At 38.9% G+C, this 20,763-nt stretch overlaps 1 protein-coding gene across 12 annotated transcripts in view; it reads right to left on the reverse strand.

The window, feature by feature from the left end:
- Hnrnp-k (Heterogeneous nuclear ribonucleoprotein K) overlaps nt 1-20,763 on the reverse strand; it is a 158,565-nt gene that overhangs the window by 92,058 nt on the left and 45,744 nt on the right. For 6 of the 12 annotated variants that reach the window (XM_076765915.1, XM_076765908.1, XM_076765920.1 and 3 more), the window contains 2 exons: nt 17,439-17,494; nt 1,195-1,244 (listed from right to left, as the gene is read on the reverse strand). The gene's annotated coding sequence lies outside the window, so the exon portion shown is untranslated. Of the gene's footprint in view, nt 1-1,194; nt 1,245-3,361; nt 3,516-9,708; nt 9,828-9,863; nt 10,065-17,438; nt 17,495-20,763 lie in introns of those variants that run through there. The other 6 variants (XM_076765919.1, XM_076765913.1, XM_076765917.1 and 3 more) reach the window with 4 other exon arrangements.

The following is a 20,763-nucleotide window of genomic DNA, read 5'->3' on the forward strand; positions in this document are numbered from 1 at the left end:
TTTTGGTTCTCAGGATGTGATTTCCTGCTTTCTCGAAAGTTTAAACATCCTGAAATATCCGCGCAGACCAATCACCAACTAATATCGTTGCAAAGGAAACTCTATTACCATGGCTGATCGAATTAATGCCCCTAACCGTAATTGACATTACTCCACAAGATCTATTACACTCGCCCGTTTGAAACTGGCATTAATTTCACTCGAAACCGCAAATTGCACGATATCTTTTCCAATTTCTTTGCCCTCCCTCCATTTATTTCTAAGCGTAATCGTGTTTGGACGAAGTAATATTATAACAGAGAAATTAAACCGTTATCTAGGTGTAATTGATAATAATAAATGTTATTTCAATGTATATACTAAACATATTATAAACGTTGCTCTGATTTCCAAAATTGTCCACTTTTAATAACTCTTTGCAATACATTGGTACGTTCTAAAGTGTAGGCGAGCACATTTTGGTTTCCCCGCCAAAATAAATACATTAACATGACCGAGAGGCCCCAAAGTAGATTCTTTAAATTTATTAACCATTCTATGAGATTACCAATGGATAGTTTTAAACATGCAGTCACGTATCTCCCAAATAAATAACTCGAAAAATTAAATCACCCAGATCCTGATTAATTTACAATCCCCGACAGTTCTTCAAAAAAAAAAAAAAAAAAAAAAATATTCTACTTCGATCCCGACCGAATTACAAAATTAACTCGTCCACCGTTTAATTCAATAACGCAAACACGGACTGCGAAGAGTTAATTAGATTTGTGTAACGCTTTCGAAATATTGTTCGCGTGTCACAAATCTCCCACCCCCCCTCTCGCAGTCGATAATCCAACCTTCGACCGCGGGGAATTAATTTCCATTCACCGACCAAGCGTTTCATAACGCGTCGTTCGACGAAACGAGTCCTCAAGAGGAAGAAAACGAGAATTTTATTCCGCTCGATGCCAAGAGAGAAACATAAAAAGAAATATATAAATAACAGAAACGGCGATAAATCTCGAGTCGAAGGCTTCACCGCGACAGGGAAGCGTAAACGCGCGTAAATTGTTCCTGAGGACGACTTCGGGACGAATAGAAACCGAGCGTTCCTCGCGGATTGTCGCTGGCTGAATTCCTCGACCGCGTGTCTTGCATGCGGAATGAAGCGTGGTTGCATTCCCGCCGCGTCAATGCGAAACTGTTACTCACCGATAATGGTGATCGCTGCTGCAGCCTCCGGGATGGATCGGCAGTGAACCCTGCACAGACAAAAGACAAGCGTCTATTTAATCCTCTTCCTCGGTATTGCACTCGCGAGTGGACCACAGTCCCCAGGAATACACTGTACACCGAATTAAAAAACAGAGCGGCGTGTTTCACCTAAATTTACGTATAAAGAATCATCGAAGGTCTAAAGTAAACGTAAATCCAGGTAAAAGACGCCTTCTATTTTAAATATTTAGACTGGTGTTTTCGAATCTCTTCACCAGCTGATCCTACACGCGTATAATATATTATACTTCTAAGATTGCCACACACCCTAGTGATCGAAGCGACGATTAATTGAATCGAACAAGTGGTTAACCTTCTTTTCTACGGATATGGAATTCGTTTTCCTTTTTTAAAAATAACGTTTTGAAGCATTAGTCTAAATAGGAGTTTATATCAGACAGAAAAGGATCGAGATGTACTACAGTATTTTTAGATGTTGGCAACTTCCACTACACTCGAATACATAATAGAGACTTCAAAGACCTTAATCGATAATTTGTGATAATAATTATCGTCATTTTAAAGCACTGAAAGGGTTGTATTAATATTCTCAGATCGATGAACAATTTCACAATTTCTTAGACACTGTACATTACTTGGAGTTTACTTTGAAAGATTTGTTGGCTTCAGTTAGTCGAATAAGGCAAAGGGAAACTATAAAGAAAGTCTGAAGATGACACTATCACTTGAACTCCTTTTGAATATCAGCACTGCAAACGCAGCTGGTTAAACAATACAGTTGACGATGAATGCTCCCTAATAGAATCGTAATTGTCTAACACTTTGATATCGGTACGGCCTCAAATCTCTGACGGGGTCAGTCAATAAGAACATTTTCCAAAACGACATACTGACTACTGATTGAGTTTCTTTCGCGAGTGAAAGTTGAGATTCCTCGACGTAGTGATGCGTCTCACAATCACACAAACGTTCATTTAATCTTCTTTTGTGATTACGTAGTCCTATGACCAAGACAAAATACACTGAACTGAGAATATTGGAAAATATTCTGTTATTGACATTATTCAACGCCTGGAGAGTATATACATACAAGCAATAGCTCAAATACCCACACAGGAAAACTTTAGGAGAACTGAAAGTACCGAACTATTCTAAAAATAATTTCAGAAACACTAAAAAAATTCTGTTGGATAACGAAAGTGCTAACCACGCAAGTAGTTTGGCGATCAACGACCCCCAAACACGATCGTAGCCAGCACAACGAGGAACGTTTCCCCAAAAAACGACACTAAATCCGTCCGTGTACGATATATCGGCGTAGTACTACGTCCTTTCGCGAGTGAAAGTCGAGATTCCTCGGCGATACGTCTTCCAGCAGACCAACCGAGCAGATTAAGTGTAAATACACAGATCGAAACAAGTGTCGGTTTAATCCTCGTCGCTGATGTTGCACCGCTGACGTGTTTAAGTAGACCTTCGGTTGCACGGAATATACTCTTTATTCGCAACACTTAGCTGGCGCGATGACGTACCGCTACGTCCACTCGCGAGTCAAATCTCGTTAACGTAGTAGTACGTCTTCCGTGTACGTCGGTTTATCGTCGCGAACATTTACAATTCCCCCTGCGATTATTTATTGCTCGCGATGCCTTTAATGCGCTTCTTGGACAACGTTTGCTGTCCATTTTTCCCCCAGTCTCCTCGTTCCAACCTACTTGTCATCCGTCATTATCATTATCGCGCGCTTTTAAAGGCTCGCGTCGCCGCGGCGCAAACACAACAACAGCCACCAAAGAGCAATCGCCTCTGCGCCAATCCCACGCGGTCAGCTAAGCGTTCTAACGCTCGTGCATTCCTCGCGACCTCCCCAACGTTACGCAATTCCTCGATACAGACACGACGCACCGAATCGAACGGGATCCGAACACTTCACTGTCAGAAATCACACACACACACGACGCCACGTGCGCGATCCTAATTAACAGAGCCAACCCGGCCAGCCAGCCGACCGACGTTCCTCGATCGGAACGCGCTAATACTCTCCGCTTTAAAATAATCGTCTCGTCGACGCTCGCGAGCGAACGCGAGCGACGTATCGTTTCGAGGTCGAAAATTCCCAAGAGCTAGGTCACGGTCGTCGTACCTCGAGTATCCTCCGATCTGCCGCGACGTGGTATCCTGCGCGACCAAGGATTCGGGACCAGGGACGCGGGAGAATGGAGTTGCTACGGGCCAGAACCGACACTAGACGCCAGAACACGAGTAACTTTGCGAAGTGGTGAGCCCTGCTTCTTCCAACGAGTAGTCTCGAGTCTACTCCTCCTCCGCCGTCCTCCCCCTGAGACCCCTCCCTGCCCCCCTCGGTCGCGTTCCCACCTTCTATCTCGTCGTCTCGCTCCTCTTCGCGACGACGAGAGGGGAGTCGCGGAGAAGGCGAACCGCGACGACGGGTGGGTGGGGGGAGGAGGGAAACGGGGGAGAGGGGAACCGACCGAGGCAAGGTGGGGGAGGATGAAAACGCACGCGTGTGTACGTAAGTGCACTCGGCCGCGAGCTGCAACATGAACGAATAATCCGGATGCATCCGCCAAGAGAGAGAGAGGGAGGAAAGGGGGCAGGGGAAGGGCGTCGAGGGGGAGAGAAGTCAATGAACGACTTCACCGCAATCGCCACGCGGCGAGAGAATTTCACGGTTGCGGGCTTCTCTCGGTCTATCGCGGCTGCCTGCCTTGCACGCCTCCCCCCCCCCCTGCCTTCTTTCTTTGCAAAGTTTCGCGATCGGCACCCGGGACTGGTCGATCGATTCGCGAAACACTGCGTGCAGGGTGTAATTCATCGTGCGAATTGGGTCGGATCGATTCTGCGAAAATCAAGAATAACGAAATTGCGCGGGAAAATTGAATTTGATCCTTTGCTTTCGGATGTCTCCTCCGAGGTTTGGAGTTATTTTCAAAGCGATGTTTGTATAGTTTAAATTGGAAATTGTACAGAGGTTTTGCTCGATTTCTTCCCGACAGATTATACACATTGACTAGATAGAAAATAAATTTAACTGTGATAAATTGTGGGTACGCTAATTTTCAAGAAAAACTAATTCGATCTGGGCTAAAGTCAACGAATTGAAGACCCCTTTCTGATAAGAGTTTTGACCCCATTTTTATTAAGACATATTTTCCTTTCACTGTAATTTTCTGTATACTCTCGAGCTAGTGGCTCAATCTCCATTCGAGGTTACTCAAGTATAAGACAGTGTAAAAGCATTCAACTAATTAGTCCGATAGCAGCAATAGTACAAGTAAATAATGTCTGCAGATAAACTGCATTTACGACATTCGCGAGTTCCAGAAATAAATTTCTTAGCAAATAACACGACCGTGTTTAATCAATGTTTGTACACTGTTTCTTGATCAACCGTGGTACAGGCATATTTAGAACCAAAGAGCTTTTCGACTCTCGAGATGAATCTCGTTCGAAGAAAAACCTTCAGAAACCGACGATGTTCCGCGAAACGCGCTCGCTGAAAAGTCATTCCTAAGATCAAAAGCGACGAAAGAGGAGCCCGAAACGAGCACAGCAAACGGTTTTGGATCCTATTCATCGACTGGAATTCGTGTTCCTCCGCCAACTAACCGAGAACTCCTGCATTCGCTTGAAAGCGTTCCCCTGATGCACCTTCGGAGTATCATCAAAATGGAACTTTCAAAGCTGGGCCACGAAAAAAGAGAGAAAAAAACAAAGGATCCACCGAGCTCGATACTAATTCAAACGAACCGCGACAACAGTTTCCGATAACGTTCGCGTCAGTCTAATTTCCGCGAGAAACGCTCGACGGGGGAAAAAAAAGCTGCTCATTTGTCGGGAAAAACGAGCTGCTCTCGTTAGGTTAAACGAACCCGTTCGAAATTTCAGGATTAAATTTAAATCTCATTCAACTTTATCGTGCACGGGCGAAGTTGGATGTTGCACCAGGAGTTCCGAAAATACTCTATAGGTATCCTCTTCCGCCCACTCGTGAAAACGTTAATGCTAGCCAAGTTCAGAAATTATCTCGGACCGTTTAAGTTCGGTAAATAATTCGACGATCGACGAACTTTTTATCGCGCTGCGATAACGTGTCTATTATTGTTCGATACGAGAAGTTCTTTGGAGCACGTTTGTACGTTTTATAAGTTTCCAGGGTGGAGAATGGTAAAAATTATTATTCTATATGTTATTTTTTATATAAAACCGTCCAATTATAATAATGATAAACACGTTAATTGTGCGAATTAAATATTCTAATTTAATTTCTTCCAAGTATATACAGGGTGTTCGGCCAGCCCTGGGAAAAATTTTAATGGGGGATTCTAGAGGCCAAAATAAGACGAAAATCAAAAATACCAATTTGTTGATGGTGGCTTCGTTAAGAAATTATTAACGTTTGAAGTTCCGCCAATACTGAATTTTTTTCTCGAAAGTGGATAAGATTTCGGGAGTATGTCTATTCACCGAAAATGATTATAATTGACCCCCGCAACCGAAAATAATTTTTTTAGAACGATTTGAATTTTTTATTTTTGTCGAAAAATTTCACACCTTCTCGAATTTTTTTCTCGAAAGTGGGTAAGATTTCGAGGGTATGTCTATTCACCGAAAATGATTGTAATTGACCCCCACAACCGAAAATAATTTTTTCAGAACGATTTAAAATTTTTTTTTTCGTCGAAAAATTTAGGCACCTACCCCCTGTCGATTTTTCTTAAAATTTTGTTTTTCATTTTTAATAATTTTGTTTGACGCCCTACAGAAAAGTTGTCTAATACTTTTTTGTAGGCACCCATGAGCACTATTTGAGAAAAAAGTTTCATTGAAATATATTCGCTATTGTAAGAGTTATGGATGTTTGAAAATTGGACCATTTTTATGGAGTTTTTCTTATTTTGCGAAGTCAAGAAACAACTTTTCGAATATTTTTGGAATGTCTACATATTCTACATTAAAATACGCGTAGTTTGCTTTTTTAAACATTAAAATTGACCAATCCGTTCAGAAGTTATGATGTTTTAAAGATTCGCATGAAAATTCAGAGAAGCATTTCTAGCCTCAGATTAGATTTTCGGTAAGGAATTTTTTTCTCGAAAATGGTTAGGATTTCAAGGGTATATCTATTGACCAAAAATGATTATAATTGGTCCCCGCAACCGAAAATAATTTTTTTAGAACGATTTGGATTTTTTATTTTTGTCGAAAAATTTCACACCTTCTCGAATTTTTTTCTCGAAAGTGGGTAAGATTTCGAGGGTATGTCTATTCACCGAAAATGATTGTAATTGACCCCCGCAATCGAAAATAATTTTTCCAGAACAATTTGAGATTTTTTAATTTAATTCTTAATAACTTTTTAACGAAGCCACCATCAACAAATTGGTATTCTTGATTTTCGTCTTATTTTGGCCTCTAGAATCCCCCATTAAAATTTTTCCCAGAGTTGGCCAAACACCCTGTATATAAATATCCAACTGCAAAATATTATATGGATTGTATAGTGTGGAAATGTGAAAAATTCTCATTTACGAGGAGCGTAAATTAACAACGAAATCAAGACAACCAATAGCAAATCGGAAAACTATCCATCTACGGTGCTGCGATGACAGACGCGATCGATGAAGAAAAATACTGTCTGCAATACTGTGTTCTCCGGTTGGGTCGTCGCAAAATTCACGAGTCGATGCTCGGTCAGGTGAGTTCGATGCGAAACGTGACTCGTAACTTCCCATCAAACGAACGTGACGGTCTTGGGAATATTCTCGCCCGTCGAATGACTCTTCTTTCTTTATTAATAACGAAGGGAAGACTGATCGAACGGGTGACGAGTGATGAGGTCGAAGAGAACGACGCGTGACGCATCGATGAAAAGCGAGGCGTTGATGTCACTCGCGCGGGAGCAGAAATTTATCATTACTGCGGTAGCGAAGGACACGTTTCGCGATACAGACGTTGATAAAATAAAGAATTCTTGTGCAGGTGTTTCGAAAATATATTTCAGTACTTCAGGAATTGAACTGACAAGCTAGAAATAAAAAAAATACGAATACACAGTACGTATCGTAACTATAAAACCCTTACAATCCACCCCTGCACATCTATAAGTATAGTTATAAAAGTAACAATAATAAAGTTACTTATCCTCTTCGGTAATGACAAAGTTTAATTTTAAAATCAAAGAAATACGATTGTTTCGAGGAATGTATAATAATAATAAAGTTATTTCTCGAAATAATTTTATTTATTTGATTTTAAAACGAAACTTCGTCAGTGGAAACATTCGATGTGAATTTAAAAAATCCTTGAAACTACATTTTTGAACAACCACTATTTTTATAACACGCAATGATAGCTATGGGTACAGGGTTAATTGATCTAAGTAAACTGAGTTAATGGTAGACAATTATATTTGTTAGTGTAAGAAGTTGCTTTAGTAATTATAGGATGAAATTTTCAGGAACGTTAATTTCGAAAAACGTTTCCACGGAAACGATGAAGCGGAACGCTGCTTCTGTCAGTCTCGTTGCAGGTGTGCGTGAATACTTATAGGTGCGCGAGGGTGGGCTGTTAGGGGAGGGGTTGGAAAGAGACTGCTACTCGAGGTTACGCAATTAACCAATGCACAAAATTTAACCAGGTTTCTGAAACGAAGCCCGTGCTTCATAACGCATATTTTATTCTCGACTGTTAATTGGTCCGATTAATTCCAGATTTGCAAATTGTATCAGTTTTTGCATTGTAACAATTTTTGAGGCAAATATAATGGTCATGCACGAGCAGGTACGACCAAGATTATTTAAAAATAATATTTCTCGAACTCGTTTATCAAACTTGAACATTTTTTGGAGTTAATTGGAGCAGGTTTTATATCTTGATCGTAATTACTCTAAAAATATGTAACTTCGAGGGTAATTACGTCCATGATGTGGAAACTATATTAACCCTCTGCTTTCTAATTTTTCTGCACAACTGCACTTGTTAATTAAAGGATTTCAAAATTTGGAAGTAATATTAATTATTATCAAAAAGGTTAGACGATATAACAGACTTTAGAATCAGTCACGTGTTTGTTCTTATAGAACACGTACTCATGCTTCAACCATGCAAACACGATATACAATAAGTTCTTTAAACTAGGATGTATCTAGGGAGATAATTATACATATTCATAAACACAACCCCTGGGACGATCACGAGTCATTTGCAGATCACAAACCACGTAATACCGTAACAAGAAATAATCTTCGAGCAATCTAATGAACTATTTCAGTCCACAAATCAACTGATCGATATATAAAAAATAGCAAATCCTCTTTCAGACACGCGTCTAGACCTCGTGGCAAAGCGTCGAGCGATCGAAGATGAAAAAATGCGGAAGGTAGGAGGTTATAGCCTCGTCAATATAATCCCTGAGACGATCACAAGCTGCTCAGAGATAATAACCACGCAACACCATAGGAATAAAGATCTGAAAAACAACTGTTCGATACAGAGAAGAGATTAGACCTCTTTAATGAGGTATCCTGCGACGGAAGTGTTTCAGAAAACGTCCAAAATGTACGACATAATTTCAAGATACGAAAACGCTCACAAAATCGACAGGTATAAGTACGGGAAAACGTGGGTGGCAGGTGGGAATAAATACTAGAACATAACAGTTCAACGTCCACGATCGCGCAACACCAAAGCACAAATATTCCTCAAATAAATTAAAAGTTTCAAATCTGGTCAACGCAGAGGAAACAACAAATATCTAATAGACAGTGGCTAACCTGAGTTCAAAAGCGTAAATTAGACATTTCTGAACATTTACAGAATGATTACAAAGTACGAAAAACCAACGTCCTTAGGAGCATAACCTTCGATTGTCGATTCGAGAAAAATAGCAAATACTTCTATAGTTACGATGTTTGGGTCTCGTAGCAAGGCGTCCAGTGATTGGAATTTACTCAAGAATCACGGAACCACTACCAAGATACATACTCACTCAAAGATCACGATCACACAATACAAAAGAAACAAATCTTCCACGAATGACCTACTGGTCAACCTCAGTCCGAAAATGTACACAGAGAAAACAGTAAAGGCGTCCAAGATTCACAAAAACGGTTGCAGTGTACGTGAGAGAAATCGACTAGTCTACTCCAGATCCTCAAAATCATAACCCTCGCATGGTCACGAGTCGTTCGAACATCACAATTGCACAAAACACCGTAGCAACAAATCCTCACCAAAACCTGATCCGACCTCGTGGCGAAGCGTCTGGCGATCTGCGGTTGAAAATCGACTAGTCTAAGTACGAAAACGTGAATGGGAAGATCCTCGTGAAAACAACACCAGGGACGGTCACAACGGTTCGTTGCAGATCCCGGAAGCACAAAAGTAACTCGGTGGTCGGCCACGGACTACGGTCGAAAATCGTCGAACGAGCCGGTCGATAAAGAGGGAACAGGAAAATTCTCTTACACGCGCTTCGTGTGGACCTCGTGGCGATGTATCCGGTAATCTGAGACGTCGACGAAGATTCAGGGAAACGGCTCGAAGGCGCAGGAAGGCTGGCAGAATGGACTGAACTAATGGTGAAAACGCGAATGGTAGACAGAGGTCCTCTGGACACGTACCCCCTGGCACTCCTCCACCGCTAGTTCTCGTAGAGCTGATGGAGGATCGGCGTTCCTGGTGGTCCCTCGGGCCGGATAACCGCGTGCACAGACGTCCGTGCACGTTCACACGTTCACAAAGTGTCGCACGCGTAACGGTTCGCACGATGCGTGACATGCGTGTCGCGCGTATGACGTGGCGCGTGTGCAGAAGTATATTGATCAGCTGATGGTCGGGTGGATACTGGGCTGCCTCGCAGAATTCACCATATTGTTGCGTCAGCGCGCATGCGCCGGAGCCCGCGTCCCTACGTTCTACCTTTTTCTGCGCTTCGACCCTTCCAGACCCATCCCTGTCGGCGCCGCGCGCTTCTTGCTCTATTGTTCGACGAAAAATATCAAGAGAAAAAGAGGCCACCGGAGAAAATAAATTCGCAATTTTCGGATTCGGAATCGATGACCCGGAATATGGAAACGGAAACGCTGTTACGCGACTCGGTACATGCGTTTTTCAGCGTACCGTCGAACAGATTCGTAATATTCTGTGAGATTAAAATTTTAATTGTATGCCATTGCAAAACGCGTAACCTAACATTCACAGATCCTATCCAAGTTTATTCCCCTCCGTGTCTCGACTTGAGAATTAATTTGTCTAATTCCGTTGCAGTAAAAAAAAAAAGTTAAATATAAGCGGATGGTGCAGCTAATGAATTACTGCGGGTATTGGTTTTTTAAATATGCGTTGCAAACCTCGGTCCAAGAGCAGAACTTCCATGATTGGACGAGTTTCTAATTTTGAAATTCGAACAAAAGTTTGACAAAGTCTAAATCTGCTATATCAAATGGAAAGTTCTTTTTATTATTTTTTATTTTTGTTTTTATCGTGCTTTGTCCTGAAAGTACGTATGTGATTTTTTTTAGTAACACTTGAGAAGGTTTCGAGCCTTTGAGATTTGCAGGGAATTCAATAATAAAATTTTGCTCACTGTCCCTTGGTAAATCCAGAGTGTCTGCGAAGTGATAAAATATCGTCAGTGATCGTATTGATTTAATTTCGAATAGAAGTTCTTCGAAAAGAATAGTACGATACAGCGAGGAGGGGCTTCCTTTCTTCTTTCCAGCTCTTAGAAGGGCAAGAATTTTGTATAGAAACTCTACTATCCAATATTCTGTTAAAAAGAATTCGGTTGCCTAGAGTTTGAAAAACATCCCCCGTCCTCGTTCCCATCGCGGAGAAGTCCAATCGTCGAACCGACCGAGCGAAATTCATTCCATCCAAAGGAAAACGGACTTTTCATTTCGTTAGCGGTGCTCTTCGATACCAGTTGAAAACTAGCTTCACTCTGTTCAGAGCGAATCGCATTATGAACTTAATGCGATCGCTCCTCGGGGCCTCTGTTACTTTTCCATTCCTAATAATTATACGTTCCGCGAGTTTCAAAGTAAATTTTTTAGTCCGACTTTGGCACTCGTCTCGCATACCGCCACAATTTAATTCCGTAAGAGTGTTTGCTAACGTCTCGAATCGAAAAATACACGCAATATATGAAATTCTCTTTAGCAAAAATATTTCGTTTCGTCTGAAAACAGATAAATGGACTGAACAAAAATATCTTTACCTTTGCAAAAAGAAAATTGTAAAATGTCTATATTAGTTTCGTGACCAATAAAATCTCGCCCACTTTAAAAGCATTCGTCTACTTTTTATAAAGATTCGGTAGTGTATCTTGCGTCGTAGGAACCATTCGATCTGAAGGTAAACCTTCCTTCAATTCCTTCGCGAAATTGTAAAATATAACGCATGATTGGCCATGAAAAGCAAGTACTGAATCTCCGTGAAAGACGAGACGCGACTGTTTGTTACGAAGAATCGAGTTGTTTGAAACGTACAGACTCATTTGCCGGAAAATATGCGAAGAGATTGCGACACAAATTCGCAATCAAAGAACCTCGTTAACGATAAATGTATATGTGAACGACTTACTGAATATTCGGAATCCGAGGATTAGAGCTATGTTAACTATCGGCTGTTTTCCTTTCACATGCAAATTACCCTGGCAAGGCTTCTCGTTACCAGGAGCATTTTGATGTCGAGATACCGTCGAATAATGGTAGGAGACTGTCTTTGAAATCGAGAAAACTCAGACAATAGTAGAAACAATTTCTCAATTCTTTCGTTCCGACCTTAGTTCTGTGTCCTCTTCAGGGAAACGATACCTTATCGTTACAAAATAACTTAAAATCGATAAAATGTTCAATCCCCCATTATACAGGGTGTTCGACCACCCCTGGGAAAAATTTTAATGGAAGATTCTAGAGGCCAAAATAAGACGAAAATCAAAGATATCAATTTTTGGGGCTTCGTTAAAAAGTTATTAAAAAATTAAATTAAAATATTTGAAATCATTCTGAAAAAATTATTTTTGGTTGTGGAGGTCAATTACAATCATTTTTTATGAATACACATATCCCTGAAACCCTACCCAGTTTTGAGAAAAAAATTCGAGAAGGTGTGAAATTTTTCGACAAAATTAAAAAATTTCAAATCGTTCTGGAAAAATTATTTTTGATTGCAGGGATCAATTACAATCATTTTTGGTCATTACACGTACCCCCGAAATCCTACACATTTTCGAAAAAAAAATTCCTTACCGAAAATCTAATGTAAGAAAACCAGAAATGTTTGCCCAAATTTTCATGCGAATCTTTAAAACGTCATAACTTCTGAACGGATTGGACGATTTTAATGTTTAAAAAAGCAAACTACGCGTATTTTAGTGTAGCATATATACAAATCGCAAAAATATTCGAAAAGTTGCTCCTTGATCACCTAAAATGAGAAAAACCCCATAAAAATGGTCCAATTTTCAAACAGCCGTAACTCCTACAATAGTGAATATATTTCAATGAAACTTTTTTCTGAAGTAGAGCTCATGGGTACTTACAAAAAAGTATTAGACAACTTTTCTATAGGGCGTCAAATAAAATTATCAAAAATGAAAAACTAATTCTTAAGAAAAATCGACAGGGGGTAGGTGCTTAAATTTTTCGACGAAAAAAAAATTTTTTAATTAATTCTGAAAAAATTATTTTCGGTTGCGGGGGTCAATTACAATCATTTTAGGTGAATAGACATACCCCCGAAATCCTAACCATTTTTGAGAAAAAAATTCGGTATTGGCGGAACTTTAAACGTTAATAACTTTTTAACGAAGCTACCATCAACAAATTTGTATTTTTGATTTTCGTCTTATTTTGGCCTCTAGAATCTCCCATTAATATTTTCCCCAGGGGTGGCCGAACACCCTGTATAACACCCTTAATAAAAGTTACTTTGTACATATTTAATTTATAAAAACAAGATTCTTTACAGACAATTTAATTGTTTAAACAGAGTCTATTAATTGCAACAGTACTTGTGAATCTTTGAACTCTTTCTAAAAAGTTTGTTTCATCCATGGATATTGAATGAATAAATAAAAAACTAAATATACAACAATAATGCAACTTTTCCTTTTAAGATTGCTTCTCTCACGAAGACCTAGAACTAATTTCGAAACGTATGATTATTTCTCGCAAAGTAGAACTACAGTTCTGTTCCAAGGCCAGTAAACGTTCATTTCACACGCATTCCAGTAAACAAGTTAATAAAGAATAAAGCCTCAGTCGATTTATTTTAATTTCTACACACCGACGACGGTTATACGCTTATAAGAGAAGCACCAGACATGGCTCACGCCAGTTTCTATCATTAATAATAGACAGTTAAGTCATATTTAATTACACTGATTCGCATCGAGCGACGTTTTCCGAATTAGATTCGACCCGCGTTTCAAATTCATCCAAAGTCTATATTCCGCTCAGAATGAAGTTCTGGCGCATTTTCTTCGCGGGATAAGAGCCCAGATAACTAAACACACGGTTCTATAAATTTTCTTTCTCATTAAGCCGTGAATGTAACTGTGCAGATGCGATAAACACGACGAATGTACTGCAATTATTTTCTCGGTGTATCCGAACTGACGACAAATGCGTGTTGTTATAAGATTCGCGGAAAATGAAGCAACATGGCACCGCGAAGAGAGAAAAAGACGTAACGCGGTCGTAAAACACAAGGGCAAAATGGAGGACTCGTAGGCTCTGTTATTTCATGGTTGGAACACGCGCTAGGATTCACAGTCACGCACCGTGATTCGGCTCTTGATCTACGGGGGCAAAGAAATGGAAAGCTTTATTTCACTCTCGTGCCGAAACTGGTTTGCCCAGCTTCGTGTTAGAGCGAATTATAGCGACCCGCGTCAAGCGTGCCGCTTGAACTGGGTCTATTTATTTGTTAATTGGCTGCATCGCGTAACGCGGGGGTTGGGGGGCGTTTAATTTTTGATCTGACGGCGGAAGTTACAGAAGCGACCGTTCATTGATCTTCTGGCGATAGAAAGCCCATCGAAATTTCAGTTTACTTAAAATTAATTAAAATTTTCGACAGTTTGCCGTCCCTCTTTTAGTTCGACGGAAACGCGCGCGTAAACGGAGGCTGGGATAATTTTATGGTTGCTAGAAGTTTATTGGAACGACTCGTCGAAGTTGAAATGTTACGATTTCGCGTACAGAACTTCGTTTACTTTGTACAATTTACTCGAAGAACAAATATTTAATTTTACTCTTTGACTGACTCTTATAAATTGTAACTTTTTATTTTAATAAATAGACAGATGTCTCGATTTAAATGTTTATTAAATTTGGCATGTGTTTTTCGTGGTTTTGTAGAAATTCATTTTTATTAAACGTACACTGAAATAATGTGGGGAGTTTCTTTTACATAGGAATCGTGGGGCAAATGTGTTAATATTAAAATTATTCAATTTCAGGTGAAATACAAAATAGATACCGATGTCTGGCATAGGACCTAACCAGTTAACCCTTTGTCCTATGTCTATAGTGTTTGAACAGAGTATTTCGTTCCACCTGGTCCAACGTCGAGACAGTCTGGACAAAGGAATTCGTGACAATGTGCAAAGGTTATAGACACTCACGAGAATATTTCACCTAATATTAACACATTGACGTCGGATGACGCATATGTGTATAAGTCATCCGTGGTTTTCACTAGAGATCGATTGTTACGAAAATATGTTATTGATTTTCGTGTATATACCTTAAAATAAATTTAAAAAAATAATAAGTAAATCAAGGATCTCTGGATAAATAACAAAATAGAAGTCTCACGAATTGAAACAATTGTATATATTTTCAACTGTTTTAAATCTCTTGGTTGGGGGGGGTCAATTAAAATGAAAAAAAATTTTTTCAAGTTGTTCTAAAAAAATTATTTTCAGTTATGGGGGTCCATTATAATCATTTTTGGTGAATAGACATACTCCCAAAATCCTACGCACTTTCGAGAAAAAAATTCTTTACCGACAATACGATGTCTGACCATAAATAAAATTTCATGCCTAATCCCCTTAAATCTCCTGAACAGTGCATTGTGTTACCAAGAAATGTTTTTCAATTACTATCTGCAATATGAATTACGTACTTATTTTAATGATTCGTCTAATAATTGAATACACTTCGCGTTATTCATGCAACTTGATATAAAACTTATTTCTGTCCTCCCGTGATAACACATATCGGTGTATAGTATAGCACTAACATCGCCCATTTGATGACAAACGCTGCTCTTCGTTCCTCAAATCATAAAAATAAAAGTTTCATCCACCAGAACCAACCAAATTACATATTTTTTCGCCACTGCAATGACCTTTCTATTTTTTCACACTTAATGAATGTGGTACAAAAACGAATCAACACTGTGAAACGATGTACATTACAAAAATTGTTTCCGTATCTTAATCTGCATTTTCCGAAACGAACAAACTTCTTCTTTATATAAAATCTTGTAATTTCTCTATCCAATCTATCAGTCTAAAGAGCGAAGAATCAGAAACTCGACGACGAACGATGGTAACGAGTATGGAGGACGAGAAATCATGACGAAACACGATCGAAAGAACCAAACAGATGCCGTGGAAACACAGTCGAGGGAATCGCTCTGGCTTGAAAGAACGTTTAAAAGATGCAAAAGTTGCAAATGAACTTTCTAACCGTACCATTCATCCGCCGCTACCGTGAGAATACGTTATTGCACGCAAAAAAAAAAAGAAGAAGTAACAACGCGGAGAGGAGTCGGCCGTTATCTTTCGACGCGGCTCCTATTTTTCTGTTCATTCGAATGCAGGCCGCGAGGCCCGAGTAACGGACACGTTATCTTTACGTGATCGGCAAACGAGCATTTCGAAACGTGGCTTTCGCGCGTGGAAACCAACAAGGGAGGGGAAAAAAACACGCGAAAACGTGGAAACGCGCGTCGTGAAAAAATTCGCCGCTGGAAGAGTTTCAGTTCGTTTGCCTTCAAATCCAGTTACTTCGAAATCACGGATCCCCCCATCGGCGTTGCTGAGATTTTGTCAAAGATTTTATTTATACAGATGTCTATCGAGGAATCTGAGACCAAGAGATACGAGACAGTAGCTTCGAAAAATTTGAAACTAATTTAATTTAATTACGATTTAATTACAGATATTTCCTCAGGCGTATTTAATTTTGTTTGAGTTTGTTCGTGAGTGCAATGCTCGTGGAAACGAACAGACTTGTTTTACGAATATCTCGCGTGGAAATTTGTTCTATTAAGCTTGTTACAACCCATTAACTCCAGCGATTTCAGCATGAAATTTTAAACGCAATTTTGTCGACACGCTGCATCTGTTTTTTTAAAGAGTGTGCTCGACCACTTCGATATAGCTAAACTAATTATCTTCCAATTTGATAATATTCCTTGTAACGTTCCATGCAATCAATTTGTTACATAAATCGAATTCTCGATTATTGCTGTATCGCGTTTCGTATCGAAAATCGAACAGGGAGCACGCTTTTTTTAAAACTAATAGTAACTTTTAATGGAGAGTGAATGAAACTGAAGACTCTGACGTACCTTCGAAAGAGAATCTAACGACGGAAAAGTTGAAAACCTCTGCTCCAAACAATGGAGATGTTAATCGTTCTTATCGAGAGATCACTATAAATGGGGAAGAGTGCGAAACCGGAGTGCAATTAACAATTAAAGAGATACTTGTCTGGTATCGTTGCAACTGGCACTCATTTGCAATCCACGAAGGACTTAAGAGACAATCTTTCGCGCGTCGTTTTGAAAGAGGAGTTTAATTAGCGACTACAGAGATGCTCTTCCCTTACAATGCCTTGTGATTTCCGTTGCAAATGAAGCAGAATTATTTAGATGTTTTCAGATCGATTAAAAAAGAATGAAAAACTACCTTCGACGATTATTTTAATCGGTTCGTTAAGCCTTTACCGGTTCGCGTAAAAACTTTCTAATTCAACGCGAAACGTTTTAAAAATTATTTTTATTCGACAGAAGCGTTTCTCGATGCCAAATGATTTGAAAGGAAGGAAGCTTCTGTTCCAAACGGTTATTTCTACCGCGATAAATTTGTCGTTAGTTTCTCTAACGTTCTTAAATATTAGTTAAATCAGTGTTGAGGACCACTGCTGCAAAAATTGATTTTTACAACTCACCTTCGGAGTTACCACCTATTTCGCAGCTGCGTCGTTCTCCTCGCTATTAAAGTTTGCTGGAACAAACAAAACAACAAAAGGTTAGTTTCTATTTTTCACTATTGCAATAAGCCTATTGACTAGTTTTTCAAATTATAGCATAACAAATAGACGTATTTAATGAAGTACTTGTTATTTTGTACTGTTCCTAATGTCAATGGCATTATTCAAAAATTTACAAATATTAACATTCGTTTATTATTAGCGTTTTAAAGACATCTTGTAGGTTTGAAGCGCCCATAGGAACTGTTTATTTTAGAATAGTAATGTTTTTACTGAATAACAACAATAGGTAGATAATACCTAGTAAATAAAGAATTTACACATAGAATAATGAAGAAATTCAGAAAAAAAGAAATCTTCTTGTGAAGAAGAAGGAAATCAACAGGCTGACCAAGATCGTGCAGAATCATAACAAGATACAATCAAAAAGAAATGATATTAAAAAGAAAAAGAATGATTAATGTTCCACGAGAAGAAAGAGTGCCAATCTACTTTTATAGTAAATTTTTACTAAATTTTTGAAAATATTACTTGGAATTTTTCTTAGAAAATTGAACAGTACATTCTAAAATACATGTGAATTCGAGAAATGAAAAGAAAATCGATTTTTTGAGGGTGTCACGGAGGGACCCTTGAAACAATTATTTCCAGTTTCAAGTGTTTAGTGTATTTCGTAATTTGAGAGCTACTTATTGTAACTTTGCGTTCCAGCCAGCGAGGAATCTTGGCGCCAAAACAGCGGCGTATTCGCGCGGTTGGCGTTCGATAATGAAATAACTTAATTTCCCCATTAGCAAACACATAGATCAGCGTGTCGCGGGGGCGCGACTCCGGCTGTAAAATATGCGCCCGACCAGCGAAAAGCGTGCTAAACCCTCGGGAACACGGTGTAATCCACTTTGCCAGGGTTCTGATCCTGCACTCTTTCCACGACTGGGACGCCTACGCGTGGCTCGCTGAAACGACGATGAATAGTTAATCAGAACCGACTTCTCGTGGACTTTCGGTCTGCATAATATCTTATGTCCGATGACGTCTTTCGGTTGGAAAAACTCGTCGACGCGCCAATCGAACGACAGCGATTTTCGCGAATCAGAGGTCACAGGTTGCCCCGTGGCGGAACGGAGACCATTTTATCAGCGAAGAAATTGCAAGCTTCGCAATGACCCCTCGAACTGCTTTTACTAATACCGGTATAAATGGACGTGGAAAACATCAGAGAATAATATCAAACGAGAAGCTTCCACCCCCGATTAATAATTATTTAAATTTGTAAACAAACTGTGAAACCATGATTAAAATATACAGGGTGTTCAGCCACCCCTGGGAAAAATTTTAATGGGAGATTGTAGAGACCAAAATAAGACGAAAATCAAGAATATCAATTTGTTGATGGAGGCTTCGTTGAAAAGTTATTAACGTTTAAAGTTCCGACCGTTCTGAATTTTTTTCTCGAAAATGCGCAGGATTTCGGGGGTATGTCTATTCACCAAAAATGATTGTAATTGAGCCTCGTAACCGAAAATAATTTTTCCAGAACGATTTGAAATTTTTGAATTTAATCGTTAATAACTTTTTAACAAAGCCTCAGTCAAGAAATTTATATTCTTGATTTTGAACACCCTGTATATTCTTTCTGTCGATAAATCATACCGCAAAAAGTAATCACTAACATTTCTATGACCCCAACATCGGGATAAAAATAGGCTGTTTAAAACTGATAATTCTGTTTATTTACTACGATGACAAACTTTAGTATTCTCAACTATTTTTATACACATTGAAAAGATCGATGATTGCAGTTTCAATTAAATTAATAATCTGATCTATAACCACGTTAAAAACAGCAAAGTTATCGTAAACGTCGTAATTAATCCAACATCTAATATATTATACCAACTAATATGGCACAATTTAACATATTTACTAGCACGTCTAGAACAAGTTACCAAATAAGTAAAATAGAAACTGAATAAGTCGGAAACGATTAGATGTAAGCTACATGACACAAATAAACATTAATACCTTTAAGGTCGATTCAACCCGAGAAACGATACACGATTAGAAAGATTCGAGTGAATTTTTTAAAGGAAGTCTGACAGAAAACTGAGGCACTATTTTAGCCGAGTCACTGGCTTGCATTCTGATTCTATATTTTAGAGTGACTTTAATATTTCGGGTGAAAGTTCAACGATTCGGAAACAAGATATTGTCTCGAGAACTTGGAGTAGCTGTTAAATGAAATTAATTGCGACTATATGGCTACTATATCGCCACTGTACTTACATATCTAGGGCACGACTTCCTGTCAATTGTTTCGCAGCATTTAAGCTGCATATATCAATCACCAATGAAAGATAACACAATACGTACTTACGTATCCACTACTCAAGAGCTTCTTGAGCATACATAACAAAAAAAGTCTAAAACGTTCGGGTGAATTGAGATACACAAATCCCTCATTTTGATACTAGCGTGCAAAATTAAAAAATACCTAAAAACATACAACATATCTTTTGTGTATTAAAACATCGGAATATTTTATTTATGCGTAGAGAATATAGTTTTATAGTAATTATAGTTAGATTGTAAAGCAGCCTCGTTTGATGATCCTTTTTTCACAAACTTTTTTAAACAACTATTTGAATACATGTAAAGTCACACTAGAACAAGTTTAAGATCCACCTGAACTTTTTATAAATTCTTTTAAAAAAAAAATCGTATCTAATGATTTTGGCATCTACGTAGTGTACGTTTACGAAACTAGTACACTCGATAATGAGATGTACCGCATTTGATAAATGAAAGAGGAACGAGAAGCGAGAGAAAGCAGACTGATTTGATTGCGTTATCGATGGTTTCGCGGTGTTTGATCGATTGAGTTTCTATTCGATGGGATGCAGACGGTTTCGTTTGAAAAGTACAAGTCTTTTCAAGCTGGATAAATCTAACTTAAACACGACTGTACAGGAAGTATTTTCGATCGTTTCTAAACAAAATTTCTTATACAAATTCTAATCACAACTAACGAATAAAAATATCAGATCTGTTCGTGAATGAAAATTCATCGAAGAATTTTTTTTTAATGGATATTGAGATGGTCAGAAGCTAGGTTACCGGTAAGTTTAGAAAATGTATGAATTTAAAGAATTCGTTCGTGACTAAAATTTGTCCAATTCTGTCGTTTCGAACGAGGTTCGCGAGGCTGAAATTAAACAACTCGAGGAATTCGTCGGAAGACAGGAGAACAATCCGGGGTAAAGACCCGTGCCAGAGTGGCATG

The sequence above is a fragment of the Colletes latitarsis genome, chromosome 5 (assembly GCF_051014445.1).
Source record: "Colletes latitarsis isolate SP2378_abdomen chromosome 5, iyColLati1, whole genome shotgun sequence".
Taxonomy (NCBI): domain Eukaryota; kingdom Metazoa; phylum Arthropoda; class Insecta; order Hymenoptera; family Colletidae; genus Colletes; species Colletes latitarsis.